Genomic DNA, 18107 nt, shown 5'->3' with positions numbered 1-18107 from the left:
TAACAATCACGAGAAATACAATCTTGGATGAAGGCGAAAATACAGTTAAGCCAATAAGCCATGAACACCTCCTTTCAAGCAAGGATGGCGTGGCGACGGCGGCATCCTCGTGGTGGACCTGTCTCCTCGTGCTCCGTCGTTGCGATGACGTTTGTTCCAGCGGCGGCGTGGAGCTTGGGAGGTAGTTTAGGAGCGGATGCAGATTGTGGTCTGCATCGACGACATCTAGAAGACGGAACGTGTGCTGGGTTCGTGGTTCGTGGATGGCAGATATGGTTTCCTCCTTCGGCGCCTTAGTCGTGGTGGGGTGTCAGATCTGGAGTTCGATGACGTGTTCGGGGTGTTGCCCCCATCTGATTCGTTCAACGACAATGGCTTCACTTTTGGTGAGCCACCTTGGAGGTCCGCAAAGCTGTATATCAGCGATGGAGCCACGTCGAGCTCGGGTGAGGAGGTGATTGATATGTCTCCGTCGTATCCACTTTTCCAAACACTTTTGCCCTTGTTTTGGACTCTAACTTGCATGATTTGAATGGAACAAATCCGGACTGACGTTATTTTCAGCAGAATTGCCATGGTGTTATTTTTGTGCAGAAATAAAAGTTCTCGGAATGACCTGAAAATCAACGGAGAATTATTTTGGAATATATAAAAAATACTGGAATAAAGATTCACGTCAGGGGGGCCACACCCTAGCCACGAGGGTGGGGGCGCGCCCTACCTCCTGGGTGCGCCCCCTGCCTCGTGGGCCCCCTGACGCTCCACCGACCTTAACCTTGACTCCATATATTCACTTTCGGGGAGAAAAAAATCACAGAGAAGGATTCATCGCGTTTTACGATACAGAACCGCCGCCAAGCCCTAAACACTCTCGGGGGGCTGATATGGAGTTTGTTCGGGGCTCCAGAGAGGGGAATCCGCCGCCATCGTCATCATCAACCTTTTTCCATCACCAATTTCACAATGCTCACCGCCGTGCGTGAGTAATTCCATCGTAGGCTTACTGGACGGTCACTGGCGGAGGAGCCCAATGGGCAAGGTGTGGCAGCCGCCACACCTTGATTTGGCACCAACTTTATATATATATATATATATATATATATATATATATATATATATATATATATATATATATATATATATATAAGCATATACTTTTCTTCATGGAAATGCAAACATATACTGCTCGTTAGTTTTAGACCACGCTAGATTGATTCATCCAAACAAAGCTAGATGAAGCACATAAGTAGATCGAAAGCACACAAACTGGCAGCTTAATTGATGTGTTGCCCAGCACATGCCCATCTCACTACGTAGACGTATGCGAACCGGCTCGCTTTCACTGCACATGCCCATCTCACTACGTAGACGTATGCAAAATAACTATCTTTTGCATCTCTGAGGCCAAAAATACCTCTCCAACAGATAGTGTAGATGCAAATAATAATAATAATACATTTCCGTCTCCCGAAGATGCAAACCACAACACCTCACGGTGCAAATTTGCATCTACACCTCTAGGAGATGTAAAAGGAACGGCAGTGTGTCAACCGCCCAACCGTCTTCATTGCACCTCCGCCAGCCCGCCCGCCGGTGATTTTTGCCCTGACGTCGTCGTCGCCTGTCGGCCCATCCCTGACCCCACCGCCGGCAGCAGCGTCGTAGCCGTGGCCGACCCGCCGATTTGAGTCTGCTACGCTACTGACTGCCCGCCTCCGCCGCCGGCGATTTGTGCCTGAAAACGCCGTCGCTGCCGCCTGTCCATCCATCCCTAACTCCATCGCGACCCCACGGCCTATCCCCTCCACTGCATGCGTCTTCTCTAGACATCATTAAAAGATTCTGTGCAGTGCAGTTTGAATTGGCTATTATGTTTTTGCATCAATTTTTTTGAGAGGGCATCAATTTTGTCTAGTTGACAGTTTGCCACACCTTAATTTTTTTCGTCCTCCGCCTCTGTGGACGGTGATGGGTTGGATGAGATGTATCATGTAATCGAGTTAGTTTTGTTAGGGTTTGATCCCTAGTATCCATTATGTTTTGAGATTGATGTTGCTATGACTTTGCTATGCTTAATGCTTGTCACTAGGGTCCGAGTGCCATGATTTCAGATCTGAACCTATTATGTTTTCATCAATATATGATAGTTCTTGATCCTATCTTGCAAGTCTATAGTCATCTATTATGTGTTATGATTCGTTAACCCCGAAGTGACAATAATCGGGATACTTACCGGTGATGACCGTAGTTTGAGGAGTTTATGTATTCAGTATGTGTTAATGCTTTGGTCCGGTACTCTATTAAAAGGAGTCCTTAATATCCCTTAGTTTCCACTAGGACCCCGCTGCCACGGGATGGTAGGACAAAAGATGTCATACAAGTTCTTTTCCATAAGCACGTATGACTATATTCGGAATACATGCCTACATTACATTGATGAACTGGAGCTAGTTCTGTGTCACCCTATGTTATGACCGTTACATGATCGATCACATCCGGCATAATTCTCCATCACCGATCCAATGGCTACGAGCTTTTCCTATATTGTTCTTCACTTATTTACTTTTCTGCTGCTACTGTTACAATCACTACAAAACCCAAAAATATTACTTTTGCTACCGTTACTTTTGCTATCGTTACCAGTACTATCATATTACTTTGCTACTAAACACTTTGCTGCAGATATTAAGTTTCCAGGTGTGGTTGAATTGACAACTCAGCTGCTAATACTTGAGAATATTCTTTGGCTCCCCTTGTGTCGAATCAATAAATTTGGGTTGAATACTCTACCCTCGAAAACTGTTGCGATCCCCTACACTTGTGGGTTATCAAGACTATTTTCTGGCACCGTTGCCGGGGAGCATAGATCTATTCTTTGAGTCACTTGGGATTTATATCTACTTATTACTATGAAGAACTTGAAAGATCCAAGAACCAAGATTTATCCCTCAACTACGAGGAGAGGTAAGGAACTGCCATCTAGCTCTGCACTTGATTCACCTTCTGTTTTGAGTAAGCTTGCGACACCTACACTTGCTATTCATTCTGATATGTCGCATGTATTGATGATGCCACTTCTGCTTTGCATGGTACTTATGATGAAACTACTTCTATGCATGATACTACTGTGCTACTTGGTGAATTTCTTGATGAACAACTTGCTAGGGCTAGAGAGAATGAAATTATTGAAACTGATAATATTGATGAAAGTGATGATGAAGATTCTCCCCCTATATATGAATTGCCTGTTGTTCCTGAGGATTATGTTATGGATGAAGAAACTGCTAGAGACTTTCTTGCTTGCAATGATAGAAGTGATCTAAAGAAATTATTAGCTAAGCTGAAAGAAAAATCTCTGAATGCTAGAATGAAATATGATCCTGCTTATGCTACTTCACCTATTACTGATAAGGATTATGATTTCTCAGTTGATCCCGAGTTAATTACTTTGGTTGAATCTGATCCTTTCTATGGCTATGAATCTGAAACTGTTGTGACACATCTTACTAAATTAAATGGTATAGCTACCCTGGTTACTAATGATGAGAAAACTCGCTACTATTATATCCTTAAATTATTTCCGTTCTCATTAAAGGGTGATGCTAAGATATGTTTAATTCTCTTGATCCTGGATGTGTGCGTAGTCCCCAGGATATGATTTACTACTTCTCTGCTAAATATTTCTCCGCTCATAAGAAACAAGCTGATTTAAGGGAAATATATAATTTTGTGCAAATTGAAGAAGAGAGTCTCCCACAAGCTTGGGGGACGCTTCTCCAATTACTTAATGCTTTGCCTGATCATCCTCTCAAGAAAAATGAAATACTTGATATCTTTTATAATGGACTAACCGAAGCTTCCAGAGATTACCTGGATAGTTGTGCTGGTTGTGTTTTCAGAAAAAGAAATGTTGATCAAGCTGAAATTCTATTGAATAATATGTTGACTAATGAAAATAGTTGGACACTTCCTGAACCAACTCCTAAGCCAACTCCGAAGAAAAGGGGTATTATATTTCTCAGTCCTGAAGATATGCAAGAGGCAAAGAAATCTATGAAAGAAAAGGGTATTAAAGCTGAAGATGTTAAGAATTTACCTCGTGTTGAAGAAATACATGGTCTTAATTCACCACCTATTGAAGAAACACACGGTCTCGGTAACCCGACACATGTAGTAAAGGTAAATTTTCTCTATAGATATGATAAAGCTGAAATCCCTCCTGCTAAGTTTGCTAGCCAATGTTTGGATGAATTTGATGACTTTATGGTTAAGCAAGAAGATTTCAATGCTTATGTTGGTAGACAATTGAAACATAATGCTTATATGATTGAACACTTGAGTGATTATATAGATAATGTTAAAGGTGAACTTAAACTTATTAGTAAACATGCTTCTATGGTTACCACTCAAGTAGAACAAGTACTTAAAGCTCAGAATGATTTGCTCAATGAATTGAATAGTAAAAATAATGACTTTGTTGTTAGAGTTGCAACTAGAGGAGGTAAAGTGACTCAGGAACCTTTGTATCCTGAGGGGGGCACCCTAAGAGAATTGAGCAAGATTCTTAGAGAATTAATATTGATGCACCTAGTCCTTCTAAAAGGAAGAAAAAGAAAAATGATAGGACTTTGCATGCTTCTAGTGAACCTGTTATTGACACACCTGAGAATCCCAATAATATTTCTATCTCCGATGCTAAAACACAATCTGGTAATGAACATGAACCTAGTGATAATGTTAATGATGATTGATACATCTTCATCGTATCTACTTTTCCAAACACTTTTGCCCTTGTTTTGGACTCTAACTTGCATGATTTGAATGGAACTAACCCGGACTGACGCTGTTTTCAGCAGAATTGTCATGGTGTTATTTATATGCAGAAACAAAAGTTCTCGGAATGACCTGAAACTCCACGAAGCGTATTTTGGAAGTAATAAAAAATACTGGCAAAAGATCAAGACCAGGGGGGCCCACACCCTAGCCACGAGGGTGGGGGGCGCGCCCCCTTCCTCGTGGGCCCTCTGGAGCTCCTCCGACCTCAACTCCAACTCTATATATTCGTGTTCGGAGAGAAAAAAATCAAGGAGGAGGATTCATCGCGTTTTACGATACAGAGCCGCCGCCAAGCCCTAAAACCTCTCGGGAGGGCTGATCTGGAGTCCGTTCGGGGCTCCCGAGAGGGGAATCCGTCGCCGTCGTCATCATCAACCATCCTCCATCACCAATTTCATGATGCTCACCGCCGTGCGTGAGTAATTCCATCGTAGGCTTGCTGGGCGGTGATGGGTTGGATGAGATTTATCATGTAATCGAGTTAGTTTTGTTAGGGTTTGATCCCTAGTATCCATTATGTTCTGAGATTGATGTTGCTATGACTTTGCTATGCTTAATGCTTGTCACTAGGGCCCGAGTGCCATGATTTCAGATCTGAACCTATTATGTTTTCATGAATATATGTGAGTTCTTGATCCTATCTTGCAAGTCTATAGTCACCTACTATGTGTTATGTTCCGGCAACCCCGAAGTGACAATAATCGGGACCACTCCCGGTGATGACCGTAGCTTGAGGAGTTCATGTATTCACTATATGTTAATGCTTTGGTCCGGTACTCTATTAAAAGGAGGCCTTAATATCCCTTAGTTACCGCTAGGACCCCGCTGCCACGGGAGGGTAGGACAAAAGATGTCATGCAAGTTCTTTTTCATAAGCACGTATGACTATATTCGGAATACATGCCTACATTACATTGATGAATTGGAGCTAGTTCTGTGTCACCCTAGGTTATGGCTATTACATGATGAACTGCATCCGGCATAATTCTTTATCACTGATCCATTGCCTACGAGCTTTCCATATATTGTTCTTCGCTTATTTACTTTTCTGTTACTATTGTTACAATCACTACAAAATACCAAAAACATTACTTTTGTTATCATCACCTTTGGCTACCATTACCACTACTATCATATTACTTTGCTACTAAATACCTTGCTGCGGATATTAAGTTTCCAGGTGTGGTTGAATTGACAACTCATCTGCTAATACTTGAGAATATTCTTTGGCTCCCCTTGTGTCGAATCAATAAATTTGGGTTGAATACTCTACCCTCGAAAACTGTTGCGATCCCCTATACTTGTGGGTTATCAAGACTATTTTCTAGCGCCGTTGCCGGGGAGCATAGCTCTATTCTTTGAGTCACTTGGGATTTATATCTACTTATCATTATGAAGAACTTGAAAGATCCAAGAACCAAGATTTATCCCTCAACTACGAGGGGAGGTAAGGAACTGCCATCTAGCTCTGCACTTGATTCACTTTCTGTTCTGAGTAAGCTTGCGACACCTAAACCTGCTTTTGCTATTCATTCTGATATATCGCATGTTATTGATAATGCCACTTTTGCTATGCATGATACTTATGATGAAACTACTTCTATGCTCGATACTACTATTCCACTTGGTGAATTTCTAACTTGCTAGGGTTAGAGAGAATGAAATTATTGAAACTGATAATATTCATGAAAGTGATGATGAAGACTCTCCCCCTAATAAATATGAATTGCCTGTTATTCCTGAGGGTTATGTTATGGATGAAGAAGCTACTAGAGCTATTTTAGCTTGTAATGATAGAAGTGATCTTAAGAAGTTATTAGCTAAATGGAAGCAGCAATCTCTTAATGCTAGAATGAAACCTGACCCTGCTTTTGCTACTTCACCTATCTGTGTTACTGTATGAATTCTCTGTTGATCCTGATATAATTACTTTGGTTGAATCTGATCCTTTTTATGGCTATGAATCTGAAACTGTTGTGGCGCATCTTACTAAATTAAATGATATAGCCACCCTGTTCACTAATGATGAGAGAACTCGCTACTTTTATATCCTTCAAATATTTCCGTTCTCATTAAAGGGTGATGCTAAGATATGGTTTAATTCTCTTGATCCTGGTTGTGTGCGTAGTCCCCAGGATATGATTTATTACTTCTCTGCTAAATATTTCCCTGCTCATAAGAAACTAGCTGCCTTAAGGGATATATATAATTTTGTGCAAATTGAAGAATAGAGTCTCCCACAAGCTTGGGGGAGGCTTCTCCAATTACTTAATGCTTTGCATGATCATCCTCTTAAGAAAAATGAAATACTTGATATCTTTTATAATGGACTAACTGATGCTTCCAAAGATTACCTGGATAGTTGTGTTGGTTCTGTTTTCAGGGAAAGAACACCGGACGAAGCTGAAATTCTATTAAAAATATGTTGACTAATGAAAATAATTGGACACTTCCTGAGCCTATTCCTAAACCAACTCCTAAGAAGAGAGGTGTTCTATTTTTCAGTCCTGAAGATATGCAAGAGGCAAAGAAATCCATGAAAGAAAAGGGTATTAAAGCTGAAGATGTTAAGAATTTACCTCCTATTGAAGAAATACATGGCCTTAATTTACCGCATGTCGAAGAAATGCATAATTTTAATCCATCTCCTATTGAATAAACACATGGTCTTGATAACCCGACATAGGTAGTAAAGGTAAATTCTCTCTATAGATATGATAAAGCTGAGATCCCATTTACTAAGTTTGCTAGCCCATGCTTAGATGAGTTTGATAAATTTATGGTTAAGCAAGAAGACTTCAATGCTTATTTTGGTAGAGAATTAAAATGCAGTGCTGATATGCTTGAACACTTGGGTGATTATATGGCTAATGTCAAAGGTGAACTTAACTTATATTAGTAAACATGCTTCTATGGTTACCACTCAAGTAGAACAAGTACTTAAAGCTCAAAATGATTTGCTCAATGAATTGAATAGTAAGAATAATAATTTTGCTGTTAGAGTGGCTACTAGAACTGGTAAAATGACTCAGGAACCCTTGTATCCAAAAGGCCACCCTAAGAGAATTGAGCAAGATTCTCAGAGAAATAATATAGATGCACCTAGTCCTTCTAAAAGGAAGAAAAAGAAAAATTATAGGACTTTGCATGCTTCTAGTGAACCTATTGCTGAAACACCTGAGAATCCAAATGATATTTCTATTTCTGATGCTGAAACACAATCTGGTAATGAACCTAAAACTAGTGATAATGTTCATGATGATGCTCAACCTAGCAATGATAATGATATAGAAATTGAACCTGCTGTTGATCTTGATAACCCACAGTCAAAGAATCAACGTTATGATAAGAGAGACTTTGTTGCTAGGAAACATGGCAAAGAAAGAGAACCATGGGTTCAGAAACCCATGCCTTTTCCTCCCAAACCATCCAAGAAAAAGGATGATGAGGATTTTGAGCGCTTTGCTGAAATGATTAGACCTATCTTTTTGCGTATGCAATTAACTGATATGCTTAAAATGAATCCTTATGCTAAGTACATGAAAGATATTGTTACTAATAAAAGAAAGATACTGGAAGCTGAAATTTCCACCATGCTTGCTAATTATACTTTTAAGGGTGGAATACCAAAGAAACTTGGAGATCCAGGAGTACCCACTATACCATGCTCCATTAAAAGAAACTATGTTAAAACTGCTTTATGTGATCTTGGAGCCGGTGTTAGTGTTATGTCTCTGTCTTTATATCGTAGACTTGATTTGAATAAGTTGACACCTACAGAAATATCTTTGCAAATGGCTAATAAATAAACCGTTATACCTATCGGTATTTGTGAGGATGTGCCTGTTGTGGTTGCAAACGTTACTATTTTAACGGACTTTGTTATTCTTGATATTCCCGAGGACGATAGTATGTCTATTATTCTTGGAATACCCTTTTTGAATACTGTAGGGGCTGTTATTGATTGCAACAAAGGCAATGTCACTTTTCATGTTAATGGTAATGAGCATACGGTACACTTTCCGAGGAAACAACCTCAAGTCCACAGTATCAATTCTATTGGAAAAATTCCATCGATTATTTTTGGAGGTTTTGAATTTCCTCTTCCTAGTGTCAAGAAGAAATATGATATTCTTATTGTTGGGGATGTGCATCCCCGTTGAGGTAACCTAGTGTTATTCGAAAATTCTCCGGTTTCATGTCATTCAGAATGAGTTTGTTAACAAGACTTGACCAACCTTGTTAATGGATTCCTTTTGATGATCATGAGATGGATGAAGTTAGAAAACGCAACTCTTTGTACCCTCCTTTTACTTTCTATTATTTATATTAAATAAAATAAAAATAGTATTTGCTGTTTGTTATCTGAATTATCCATTAATATAAAAATACCCCTAAAATAAAAGTTCTCCAAATGCCTTGAAATTTAAATATGATTTTTTTCTGGAATATTTGAGAATATTTGGCACTGAGAACACAGCAGGGGGTATCCACCTGGCCACGAGGGTGGAGGGCGCGCCCTACCCCCTGGTCGCGCCCCCCTGCCTCGTGGGCCCATGGTGGCCCTCCTCCACTTATTCCTGCATCCACACACTCCTTCTTCCTCCCACAAACACCACTATCCAGCTCAAACCCGAGTCCAAGCTCATTTTGCTGCCATTTTCGATCTCCTTGCTCAAAGCACCTCTCACAAAACTGCTTTGGGGGATTGTTCCTTGGTATGTGACTCCTCCAATGGTCCAATTAGTTTTTGTTCTAGTGCTTTATTCATTGCATATTTTTGCTGCCTAGGTGACCCTGTTCTTGAGCTTGCATGTCAAATTTATGTGGTTCCAAGTAGTTTTGATGCATGATATAGGCTCTAGGCACTTGTAGGAGTAGTTGCTATCAATTTTGTTGAGCTTGGCTCACTTTTATTTGAAGTTACTAAAAATTTCAGAAATTTTTCAGAGGGAGAAATATGCTTAGGAAAGTGTACCAAGGTGGTTCTTCAAGGAAGCAAGGACCCAGGCTTGCAATGTGTGATGCTGATGATGAGCCACCAAGGGATGCTCCAGTGCGGCCTTGTGAATGGCCTTCAGAGGACTTCATGGATCAAGCAGGAATTAAGGAAGAATTTAACGCATATTTGCGTAACACTGATCTTGTGAGCTTCAAGGAAGAAAAATGCCGCCAGTACCACTATCTCACTAGTTCCTTTGTGAGGAGGTTTGAATTTTCATCTTCACGCAATTCTCAGACTGTCCTGTTTGATCTCTATGAAAATTCTTATACTATGGACTTAGAGGATTTTACCACTGCTTGCAAACTTCCACAATGGGGTAGTGCTAGTGAACCTCGCAAATCTGAATTTAGAGATTTTCTTGCTAATATAACTGTGGGCGAATCTAGAGATATAGCACAAGCTACCATAGGGAGCATTCACTTTCTTGCTATACATTATTTTGCTCTCTTCATAGGTAGGTGCATTAACGGTAAAGATGAAGCATGTCACATGTGTGTCCCTAACCTCAGTATTCTTAGGAGTGCTGTGTTAGGAGATAAATCTTATAATTTGGGATCCATTGTTGCACGTAGGTTGCATCTTAATAGATTTAATGGAGATTTCTCTGGTGGAATTTATGCAACCCGCATAGCTAATTTTATTGGTATAACCATACGTGAAGATGATATTGAGTTGCCCCCTGCTTATTTGTATTATGAGGCTATGGTTCGTCATCAGTTTGTTGAGAGGAACGATTAGTTCCTCCAGTACCGACTAATTTTTGACAGACGACGCACCTATCACGTCGCTCTCCCTGCTTCTACTTTCTTTGACTTTCAGGCAAAAGGGAGATATTTTATAACCATAGAGGAGGCGGTAAGAGTATAAGAGGAGAGCTGAGATAGCTCGCCTCCAAGCTGCAGCCCACGATGCAATGACTATTGCATCTCAGTATGACCCCAACTACAACTTTGGATATCCGCCAGGCCATCCGTGGCATTAGACCAACTTAGGCCAAAAGCCTAAGCTTGGGGGAGTACGTATTTCTTACCGACATTACATTTATATTCACACACTCATTACTAGATGTCAGTGCTCATACTTTTTCATTGTAATATCCATGCTAGTTTATTTCCTTTTTATGCTTTCTTCTTGTGTGTTTAATAAACCTTAAGAAAAACAAAAAAATTAGTTGTAGCTTTTAGCTAGCTTTAATTTCTATGCTTGTAGTAGTAATTAAAAAGAAAACCCAAAAATATTTCCTGTTCTTCTTTTGCTTGTTGGGAGTTTTCCCGTGTAAATAGTTTTATTTATTTTCTTTTCTTTGGGGGTCGATAGGAGAAGATCATAATTAAATTGTTGAAGTGGCTCTTATATGCATTATTGTTGATCTAACAAAAGAGCCCATATTGCCTTGTCTTCTCCTGTTTATTGAATGCTTGCAGATTCCACCTTAGTCCAATGCACGTGCACTATTATTATTATCCACATCGTTCGGTCGTGCAAGTGAAAGTCAATTATGATGATATATGATGGACTGATTGAGATGAGAAAAGCTGGTATGAAATCGACCTCTCTTGTTTTTGTAAATATGATTAGTTCATCGTTCCTGATTCAGCCTATTATGAATAAACATGCTTGCAATGACAACTAGAGATCATAGTTTCTTGTGCCATGCTTAATTAGCTAGGAGCTTATAATGGTTTACCTTGCGTGCCAACATGCCATTAAAATGGTTGTGATGTAGTATGCTAGGGTGGTATCCTCTTTTGAACGATTCGAGTGGCTTGACTTGGCACATGTTCACGCATGTAGTTGAAACAAAATCAACATAGCCTCTACGATATTTATGTTCATGGTGCATTATATCCTACTCATGCTTGCATTCGGTGTTGATTAATTTTAATGCATGTTCATGACTGTTGTCGCTCTCTAGCTGGTCGCTCCCCAGTCCTTTTCTAGCCTTCACCTGTACTAAGCGGGAATACTGCTTGTGCATCCAACTCCATGAACCCCAAAGTTATTCCATATGAGTCCACCATACCTACCTATATATGGTATCTACCCGTCGTTCCAAGAAATTTGTATGTGCCAAACTCTAAACCTTCAAATAAACATTTTGTTTTGTATGCTCGAATAGCTCATGTATCAACTAGGGCTGTCCGTATCTTCCATGTTAGGCGGGTTATTCTCAAGAGGAGTGGACTCCGCTCCTCACTCACGAGAAAATGGCTGGTCACCGGGATGCCCAGTCCCATGCTTTATGCAAACTAAACCAAAATAATTGCAAACAAAACTCCCCCTAGGACTCTTGTTAGTTGGAGGCACTTATTGTTTCGAGCAAGCCATGGATTGATGCTTGTTGGTGGAGGGGGAGTATAAACTTTACCATTCTGTTTGGGAACCGCCTATAATGTGTGTAGCATGGAAGATATCGCCATCTCTTGGTTGTTATGTTGACAATGAAAGTATACCGCTCAACATATTATTCATCTCTATTTTAAAACCGAGATCTGGCACCTCTACAAATCTCTGCTTCCCTCTGCGAAGGGCCTATCTATTTACTATTATATCCTTAAATTATTTCCATTCTCATTAAAGGGTGATGCTAAGATATGGTTTAATTCTCTTGATCCTGGATGTGTGCGGAGTCCCCAGGATATGATTTACTACTTCTCTGCTAAATATTTCCCCGCTCATAAGAAACAAGCTACTTTAAGGGAAATATATAATTTTGTGCAAATTGAAGAAGAGAGTCTCCCACAAGCTTGGGGGAGGCTTCTCCAATTACTTAATGCTTTGCCTGATCATCCTCTCAAAAAAAATGAAATACTTGATATCTTTTATAATGGAGTAACCGAAGCTTCCAAAGATTACCTGGATAGTTGTGCTGGTTGTGTTTTCAGAAATAAAAATTGTTGATCAAGCTGAAATTCTATTGAATAATATGTTGACTAATGAAAATAATTGGACACTTCCTGAACCAACTCCTAAGCCAACTCCGAAGAAAAGGGGTATTCTATTTCTCAGTCCTGAAGATATGCAAGAGGCAAAGAAATCTATGAAAGAAAAGGGTATTAAAGCTGAAGATGTTAAGAATTTACCTCGTGTTGAAGAAATACATGGTCTTAATTCATCACCTATTGAAGAAACACACGGTCTCAGTAACCCGACACAGGTAGTAAAGGTAAATTTTCTCTATAGATATGATAAAGCTGAAATCCCTCCTGCTAAGTTTGCTAGCCAATGTTTGGATGAATTTGATGACTTTATGGTTAAGCAAGAAGATTTCAATGCTTATGTTGGTAGACAATTGAAACATAATGCTTATAGGATTGAACACTTGAGTGATTATATAGCTAATGTTAAAGGTGAACTTAAACTTATTAGTAAACATGCTTCTATGGTTACCACTCAAGTAGAACAAGTACTTAAAGCTCAGAATGATTTGCTCAATGAATTGAATAGTAAAAATAATGACTTTGCTGTTAGAGTTGCAACTAGAGGAGGTAAAGTGACTCAGGAACCTTTGTATCCTGAGGGGGCCACCCTAAGAGAATTGAGAAAGATTCTAAGAGAATTAGTATTGATGCACCTAGTCCTTCTAAAAGGAAGAAAAAGAAAAATGATAGGACTTTGCATGCTTCTAGTGAACCTGTTATTGACACACCTGAGAATCCCAATAATATTTCTATCTCCGATGCTGAAACACAATTTGGTAATGAACATGAACCTAGTGATAATGTTAATGATGATTGATACGTCTTCGTTGTATCTACTTTTGTAAACACTTTTGCCCTTGTTTTGGACTCTAACTTGCATGATTTGAATGGAAGTAACCCGAACTGACGCTGTTTTCAGCAGAATTGCCATGGTGTTATTTATGTGCAGAAACAAAAGTTCTCGGAATGACCTAAAACTCCACGGAGCGTATTTTTGGAAATAATAAAAAATACTGGCAAAAGATCATGACCAGGGGGCCCACACCCTAGCCACGAGGGTGGGGGGCGCGCCTGCCCCCTGGGCGCGCCCCCTACCTCGTGGGCCCTCTGGAGCTCCTCCGACCTCAACTCCAACTCTATATATTCGTGTTCGGAGAGAAAAAATCAAGGAGAAGGATTCATCACGTCTTACGATACGGAGCCGCCACCAAGCCCTAAAACCTCTCGGGAGGGCTGATCTGGAGTCCGTTCGGGGCTCCGGAGAGGGGAATCTGTCGCCGTCGTCATCATCAACCATCCTCCATCACCAATTTCATGATGCTCACCGCCGTGCGTGAGTAATTCCATCGTAGGCTTGCTGGATGGTGATGGGTTGGATGATATTTATCATGTAATTGAGTTAGTTTTGTTAGGGTTTGATCCCTAGTATCCATTATGTTTTGAGATTGATGTTGCTATGACTTTCCTATGCTTAATGCTTGTCACTAGGGCCCGAGTGCCATGATTTTATATCTGAACCTATTATGTTTTCATGAATATATGTGAGTTCTTGATCCTATCTTGCAAGTCTATAGTCACCTATTATGTGTTATGATCCGGCAACCCCGAAGTGACAATAATCGGGACCACTCCTGGTGATGACCGTAGTTTGAGGAGTTCATGTATTCACTATGTGTTAATGCTTTGGTCTGGTACTCTATTAAAAGGAGGCCTTAATATCCCTTAGTTTCCGCTAGGACCTCGCTGCCGCGAGAGGGTAGGACAAAAGATGTCATGCAAGTTCTTTTCCATAAGCACGTATGACTATATTCGGAATACATGCCTACATTACATTGATGAATTGGAGCTAGTTCTGTGTCACCCTAGGTTATGACTGTTACATGATGAACTGCATCCGGCATAATTCTCTATCACCGATCCATTGCCTACGAGCTTTCCATATATTGTTCTTCGCTTACTTACTTTTCCGTTGCTATTGTTACAATCACTACAAAATACCAAAAACATTACTTTTGTTATCATTACCTTTGGCTACCGTTACCACTACTATCATATTACTTTGCTACTAAATACCTTGTTGCAGATATTAAGTTTCCAGGTGTGGTTGAATTGACAACTCAGCTGCTAATACTTGAGAATATTCCTTGGCTCCCCTTGTGTCGAATCAATAAATTTGGGTTGAATACTCTAACCTCGAAAACTGTTGCGATCTTCTATACTTGTGGGTTATCAAGACTACTTTCTGGCGCCGTTGCCGCGGAGCATAGCTCTCACTACAAAAAAAGACACATCCGTGACATTGTGGACCGAACAAATTTTTTTCCTGTCATACATATGGCACTTCTATGACAATAACTGTGACAAAACCCGGTATCATCATAGATGTGGTGGGCTCCTACTTCTATGACAAAAAATCATGACAGAAAATGGGCTTTTCGTCCTGGGCGGGCCGGAGACGCAGCTGCATGACATTCTTTGGGACGTCCATGACGGGGAAAACCGTGGTAGAAGCGAGGGGGAGGAAAATTTCGGGGAGTTCCCAGTTACGGTGGGAGGTCGGGGGCCGATCGATGCGCGTTTCTCTCGTACACGTATGCGTGTGTGTGCGAGGCGTTGGCTCTAACTAAACCCGAGCGAGGCATTGGGCTATAACTGAACCCGAGCGATTGCACTGCAGGCTACGCGTTACTGAACCCGAGCAATCGATCGATGGTTGTTAACTGAACCCGATCGAGCGATTCCTTCGCTACTGCTGCTAACTGAACCCGATCGATTGGATGAACAGTGAGCGTTGCGGGGAGGGGGGGTGGATGAACAGTAAGCGATGGCGTTGCCTCTGGATGAACAGGACCCCGTGGTGTGGTGGAGGGCTGGATGAACAGTAGACAATGGAGGGGTGCCCGTGGAGGGGTGGTTGAACAGGACCCCGTGGTGTGGAGGGTTGGATGAACAGTGGACGGTGGAGGCGTGCCCGTGGAGGGGTGATTGAACAGTAGCCGGTGGAGTAGCGCGCGGTGGAGGCTGGATGAACAGGAGCCCGTGGAGGCTGGAGGAGGTCGATGGTAGCCCGTGGAGGCTGGAGGAGGTCGACGGTGGAGATGAACAATATTCCGTGGAGTCCCGTTTTGTGGTATGCCACACCCCTCCCGATGAACAGGACCCCTGTTTCGACCGTAGGAGGTCCGTTTCATCCGTTTTGCGATACGCCACACCCCTCTCGATCAACAGGAACTCCATTTCGACCGTAGGAGGTCCGTTTCGTCCATTTTGCGGTACGCCACACCCCTCCCAATTAACAGGACCACCGTTTCGACCGTAGGAGGTCCGTTTCCTCCGTTTTGCGGTACGCCACACCCCTCCCGATCAACAGGACCCCGTTCCGAACGTAGGAGGTCCATTTCCTCCGTTTTGCGGTACGACAGGCCTCGTTTCCATTGCCTGTTCCGTCCAAGCCCTCCCGATGAACACGACCACGCATTCCATTCCGACCCAGCCGGTTGGCTCCCACGCGTTCCGTTGCCTCCTGATGAACACGACGCATTTCGTTGCCTCCCCTTGAACACGACGCATTCCCTTGCCTCCCCATGAACACGATGACAACGCTGTTTCTCCGTTCCGACCCAGCCATGTACACGAGCCCTGGCCGTACGTATGCGCGAGTAGGCGTTCGAGACCCCGCCCGTATGTACACATACGTGGCCGTATTTTCTTTCTTGCACCCTGGCCGCTGTACATACATGTACATGCTACGTGCGCGCCTCTACTATGACACGTGCATGCCTCTACATCCACCAGTATATATGTACGTACACGTTCGCGACCAGAATTACAACGCTATGTACGCTTCGACCAGGTGGGTCCCGACTGTCAGGCACTTCCTTGCGTGCGAAGATGTAGCTGGTGGGTCCCGGCAGTCAGGGGGGAAACGTTTTTTCACGAAATACGGTGGCCCGTCCGGTGGGTCCCCGCTGTCAGGTGGAGGAATAATTATTTTGCACATAATAAGGAGGCACTTCCTTGCTGCGACCGTGGACCCAGCTGTCAGCCTCTCCACGTACAGTCCATGTCCGATGGAAGTCGTTCCTTGACCACATTAACCACGCCGCTCCGAGAGCACCAGGGCGGTGTACAACAGCGAGGCCTAGGAAGGGGACGACGCGGAGCCGGGGAAGATGCGGCAGTGGATGCCCACGCGTAGAGGAGTACGAGGGTTCACTGGTTCGCTGCGGTGTGAGGCTGTCGTCGTCGCAGAATAACAGTGGGTGTGGGTGAGTAGAGGGATGGCCTGACCAGCGGTGGGAGTAGTAGGGGACGGTGAGGCCTCCGCCGCATCGCAGCCGGCCATGGGAGGCAGGAGCACGAGGCACGACCGACGCTGGTTTGGGCGGCTGGAGCAAGACCAGAGGTTGAAGAAGCACTACGGCCATTGGATGGACATCGTATGGTCATTGGAGCTAGAATCGTGCATATTGACTAAGTTGACAAAGCCCTCCGTCCCCATCAACTTAGTAGGCCCACAAGTCAGCCTGCCACTATACTAGGTCCCAGCTAACAGGGAGAGTATTCATTTTTTTGGTGCGTAATAAGGAGGCACTTCCTTGCGTGCGAAGATATAGCTGGTGGGTCCGAGCCGTCAACGCCGGTAATGTTTTTTCGTGAAATACAGAGGCTTTTTTGGTGGGTCCCTGATGTCAGGTGGAGGGATCATTATTTTGCGCGTAATAAGGAGGCATTTCCTTGCGTGCGGCCGTGGACCCAGCTGTCGGCCTCTCCACGTACAGTCCACTTCAGATGCATGTCGGTCGTTGACCACGTTGACCAGGCCGCGCCGAGAGCACCAGGGCGGTGGACGACGGTGAGGCCTAGGAAGGGAACGACACGGAGGCAGGGAAGACTCGGCAGTTGTTTCCCACGCGGAGGGGAGTACGACTGTACGAGGGTTTACTGGTTCGTCTACCGTCGCCGGAGAATAACAGCAGGTGTGGGTGAGTAGAGAGATGGCTAGGCCAGTGATGGGAGTACGGTGGGGCGGTGAGGCCTGTGCGGCAGCAGAGCCGGTCGTGGGGAGGAGGGAGAAGGCAGTCCCGCCGGCGCTTGTTTGAGCGGCTGGAGCAGGAAGAGCAGAGATTGAAGAAGCACGACGGCCGTTGGATGACCATCCAACAGTGACTGCTTGTGCGTCAATCTTTTTTTAGGAAAGCCTCAAATCTGTGAAAAATAGCATACATCCCATCTGCCATTATTTCTAATAATTTACAGCCCATTTGCTAATTATTAAGGTTTTTTTGGAGCCCATATTATTTTTGTTAGCATTACAGCCCATATTGTGGCCACGGTTAAAAAAT

The sequence above is a fragment of the Triticum dicoccoides genome, chromosome 1A, assembly GCF_002162155.2.
Source record: "Triticum dicoccoides isolate Atlit2015 ecotype Zavitan chromosome 1A, WEW_v2.0, whole genome shotgun sequence".
NCBI classification, from domain to species: domain Eukaryota; kingdom Viridiplantae; phylum Streptophyta; class Magnoliopsida; order Poales; family Poaceae; genus Triticum; species Triticum dicoccoides.
Note: the sequence above shows the minus strand (reverse complement) of the source record.